Source organism: Mus pahari, chromosome 18, assembly GCF_900095145.1.
Source record: "Mus pahari chromosome 18, PAHARI_EIJ_v1.1, whole genome shotgun sequence".
Classification (NCBI taxonomy): Eukaryota; Metazoa; Chordata; class Mammalia; order Rodentia; family Muridae; genus Mus; species Mus pahari.
The window spans coordinates 5823407-5828859 of NC_034607.1; positions in this window are offsets into that span (position 1 = coordinate 5823407).

Here is a 5453-nt window from a genome sequence, read left to right on the forward strand (position 1 = left end):
ATGGAAACAGCTGTGACCTTCCTCTGAGCAGGCCTGTTCATAGGAAAAAGCAGCATTATTGTGAGTTTAGAACGACTCAACAAAGCTGTTACTCTGAGAACAGTGTCCAAAGTACTAATAGGAGACTTTTCCTTGATGTTTTCTGAAATCTGTGTTCTCTGTCCTTTGTATATGTGTGAATTGTGGCATTGATACATCTATCTGTTAGGTCATACATCATGATTATCAGGGAATATTGGATCCTGAGAAATCTATCTTCATAGTGTCATTTACTTAATTATCAGCTAAGACTTTGTAGTAGAAGAACCTTCTGGAGGCATTTCTATCCATCATTTTTATAACTTACATATAACTCTGCTGACTTTGAATAAGAATGCCATTAAATACCTGTGCTTTTACATTGTGACTACTTCAGAAGTGGATGTAACTTAGCGTGCATAACAGCAAGCAAACCATTTTTATGAATGTGTCTATGCTTTCTCAGAAAAAAAAAGTCTTGGCATCTGAAGGCTATTTTTGGTTGTCTTGTGTCCTCAGAGCTCTCTTTAATTGCTCATAATCTGGGGACTTGTCCACTTGTGGGACTAATAACTCCACTGCAAGTTGAGTATGCAAGTTATCATCTTGATGCCAGAAGGAAGGATAAGTGCTTATTGAATGCTGTGATGGGAACTCAGGTAAGCTTTTATGTCTGGACTTGGTGAATGCAAGGTCTTTAATAACGAAGATTAGGAGCAGGCAGCTGAGCAGCAGGACATAGAATGGTGGGTCCTCTTCAGTAGATGATAGAAAGAGAGATTGATAGGCTATTGGAAGACTGGTATAAGTGTTTAAGTCTATGTCTCTAAATTTGTTCCTGGCATTACTTCTTAGAAATAATTACAATCATTTTGTTTCAAATCTGCCAGCCATCCTATATTGCGGATTCAAAAAGAGAAAGAAAAAGAAAAAGAAAAAGAAAAAGAAAAAGAAAAAGAAAAAGAAAAAAAAGAACATAGTTTGATTATGTGAAACAGAAAAAAACATTGGCTCAGAACAAGACCACATTGACCATACATCCTTCTATGCCCAGGGGTTTGTTATCATATTTTGAGAACTGCAATCATAAAAATCATATTTATGATTTTGACATATCATATTTTGGAAAATTTCCCCATTGCTGCCTTCATTCGGGGTTCAGAAAGGTAGGGATGAGTTTAACCTGTTACATCTCAATTACTATGGAAATATAGAAAGAAAGAACGCCCCAGAGCCCCACCTGTACCTGCTTATGAGTTCATTTTTTTTTTCTTTTCCTATATATGTTGGGGATTGGTTCTATTTCTCTGAATTGATCAGGTTCACAAAATTGGGAATCAACCTGTCCAAACACTGAAGGTCATTGTCCCCAATTGGCTTCTGATACATATAGACCCAATGGCCAATGGCTGGAGAGAGAGAGAGAGAGAGAGAGAGAGAGAGAGAGAGAGAGAGAGAGAGAGAGAGAGAGACTGAACTTCTAGGTTCCTGCAGGGAAGGTACACAGGAAGAAGAGGGAAAAGACCATGATGTGGTGAGAGACAGATCAGATTTAGAGGTGCAGGAGAGAGCCTACAAGTGATGCAATAATTCAGGTGAGTGGTCACTGCCCTCTGCAATGTCTGACCTGGGATGGCAGGTGGAAGATTAAAACTGTTCAGCCTTTGAGCTAGTCACAACATTTCAAAAATAAGCTAATGTGTGTGTTTCTTTCATTCACAGATCCAGAGGGCTCTCCTGGGTGACTGGAACCTTGCAATCCATTGGAAGCCAAAAAAGAAGAGCAAAACTCGAGGAAAAATATATAATTGACCCTGAATAATGTATAGATGTGTGGGACAGTGGGCTGTACACAGACAACCTGGTCTCCAGTTGAGCAACAATCTAGAACCCCGAGGGACCAACGGGTGCTGATTTCCATCTACATAGGACAGAAGGTGTTTGCACTCCTGGCTCCTGTTGAAGTTACTGTCCCCAGTCCACCAGAGGAGAGGTGTGTGCCTATCAGTCACACAATGTCCCAAACTCCTGGCATTCTGGCTAGACTCCACCCCCACAGTTACCTGACTATAGCCAGTTATGCTCTTCCCCATAGTTACCAGACAACAGCAAAATAGCCCAGCCCACTACATAAGGGGCTGCATGGCCCCTACTCCCTCTCTTTAAGCTCTCACCCTTTTTACTCTCTTCTTTAGCCCTCATTCTCTCTTTCTCTCTCTTCCCCCCCTCTCTCCAAATAGCCATGGCCAGCCTTTCTCCCTATTTCTACCTTCTCTCTTTCACCCTGAATTTTTACAATAAAGCTCTAAAACCATAGACTGTCTCTGCTAATCAAGGCCCACCATGCTTGAAAGATGGGATAGCCCTTCCCCTAATCAGCCATGTCTAACCTGCCAGAAGGCCTTCCTGCACTCCAGTCTTAGACTGGACCAAGGACTCTTGCCCACGTGGGAACCACCCAGAGCCCCCTTCTCCCCCTGCCCTCTCCTCCCTTGAACCCTGGAACTGAACAAGCTGCCCCTGGGGTCTGTGGGGAATTGCAGGCTGGTCTCCAGTCGAGCTGAGGTCTGAACCCCGATGGTCATAATTCACCCTCACGACATGGTAGGCATTCCCTCATGCTCCTGGAACTCCGGCCACTACCTAAGGTACAACCTAACACAGCCCCCACAAGAGAAGCATAGTCAGTGGACAAGTAAGAAATGGCCCAAGCTTCTGACCTCTGCTTGTGGACGTTGTACATCGTGGTGCGGAGCCTAGTGCGCACCACGATGTACAACGTCCACAAGCAGCATGCTCCTGGAACTCCGGCCACTACCTAAGGTACAACCTAACACAGCCCCCACAAGAGAAGCATAGTCAGTGGACAAGTAAGAAATGGCCCAAGCTTCTGACCTTCAGGCTAAACTCCTCCCCTGTTACCTAGCAACAGTGAAAACCATAAAAAGGGGTGTTCAGCCTCCACCATGCTCGCTCTCTTATTCTCTTACTCTCACTCCTTTGTCCTCTCTCACACTTCTCTCTCATCTCCTCTTCCCTTTCTCTTTGTCTTCTCTCCTTTCTCCTTTCTCTTTGTCTTCTCTCTCTCTCTCTCTCTCTCTCTCTCTCTCTCTCTCTCCTCTCTCTCTCTCTCCTATCTTTTCTCTTTCCCCCTGAATTTCTATAATAAAGCTCTTAAACCATAAAGTCTCTGCTCTGCTCCATCAAGGCCCGCTGTGCACTCTGGTCAGTGTTGGGAACTTCTCCCCTAATTCCCTCTGTCTTGCAACCCTGGAATGATAGCAAGGTAGCTCCAGGGGGTTCCCTGGTCCCTGTGAGTCAGGCATGCTCACCCAGCACCCTGTGGAAAAGCATCCCAGCAGCCCCCCAATGCCTGTGTCTGCCTGCCCAGAGTACAGGGGAACTCTGGAGGGGATGCTAGGCCAAGTTTTCTCCCCTTTTTCCCCAGGGGCTCCTCACCCCCCTTTTATTTTGTTCCCAACAGGGGTCCCCATTTAGTTCTCAGTTTTTCTGAGGTATCCAGAGGTGTCTGGGATGCTGGAGACTGAGAACCTGTTACTTAGGACTACCCCACGTGCACCCCCATAGGCTAGGTCTGTAGCTTCCCACACACAGACACCCACCCTGGGCCATGTGGAAAGCGAGCAGCACTCTTCTGTGTCCCCCTGCCCAGAGCACTGGAACTCTGGCTGGACACGGGTTTTCACCACTCCCCTCTTTCCCCCACACCCACTGCTAAATATAGATGCAGAGCTTTTAGCTGCTAAGTTTGATCTGTCTGTTGTTCTCATTGATCAGTCCTTAGGTGTGCATTCAATGAAACATCCCTGTATGACTGACATTTGTGTTTATGTAGTTTATGGGGTGATTCCTGAACCATAAAACAAGTGCTAATGAAATGACAATCTCTGCAGATCTGGAAAAGGTCAGCCTTCCACCCCTACCCCTTCAGATGCTGTGTCCCTTCAGTACCCTAACCTACATGTGGTGCTCAACTTAATATTCTCTTCCCAGTGAAGGCCTCAAGTTAGACCTGCCAGTCAGAGGAAGAAGACATGGTTCCAAATGTCATGGCGCAAATTATTCTCTGTAGCTGAGGAGGTTGTAAAAGGCATGTAATCTGTTGGCTAGCATTCCAATATTAAGCTGTGATGTAAATGAGTATAGTTGATAAGGTAAAGGATTTATCAAGCTTAGGAAATAGTTAAGTGACACCAAGTAGATTTTAGCTATGGGAGGCCTGCCTCTGAATTACCCCATGAATAAGTAGTATGCTAACCAACCTGTTAGAGATTAGGACACTGGCAAGGATACACATGTTTTTGTTTTTGTTTTTAAACAAGATTGACCAGAAATTTGTCTCTAAGCCATAACAAAGTAGTAACTCTGATTTACAAACAGCCACTAGCCTCATATCAAAGAGCAGGCCACTAACAACATGCTCAAGGGGGCTTTATTAAGGCCTGGTGTGCCATAAAGGTCCAGTTTTCTTCTTGAGAAAAGCATAGTTCTGCCTCATGGACAAGACTACACCAGGTGATAACCATTTGGAAAGGAAAAAACACTGTTATGTTGAGGGCTGGCCTAATCAAGCAAGTCTTCTCATGTAGCTATTATCTAAGGAAAAGGAACACACCTCCATCTCAAACCCAGGAAACTGCTTGCCAGAGCCAGTAACAGCCTGAAGCCTAGCTCTTGGGCTCTTTCCCTAAGGCCATGATGTTTTGAGAATAAAACAGAGCTCTTTCTCTAAAGCCAGGAATATGCTTGGAGAGCTGGGGATGGTTTGGAGCCCCAGTCTTTCAGGAGGGGTTGCTTCAGATCCTCAGAATCCAATTTTTCCTACTACATGGAGCTGTACTTATCAGTCCCAATCCTACTGTAGGCTTGGTCAGTAATGTTTTCGAGACACCCTGTGTTCCCCTTGTGCCACATTTTTTTTTTTTTTTTTTTTTTTTTTAGATTCAACTGGATTTTGTCCCATTGCATGATAGTTTTCGCTAACTTCATAGAAGGGCCCTCTTTCCTACCATCTTCTGACTATACGTAGGATACAAAATGGTATTCTTTGTATGATAATAATTTTTATTAATTTATTTATTTAAATCCTGATCACAGCTTCTAATCCCTTCCTCTCATCTAGCTGTCATCATCCTGTTCTCCCTTTCTCCTCAGGATAGGCTTAGAAAAAGGGAGGACTCCCAAATATAACAGCCATTGTTAACATATAAATTTGTAGTAGGACTAAGCATATCTTCTAGTGTGCCTAGGCAAGGCAGCCCAGTTAAAGGAAAGGAATCCAAATGCAGGCAATATAGGTCCTGCTCTTAGGAGTTCCACCTGAGGACCAAGCTGAACAACTGTTATATATGTGCCTAGGGCCTATGTCTGTCCCATGTATGCTCTGTTTGGTGGATCAGTCTTGCTAGGCCCCT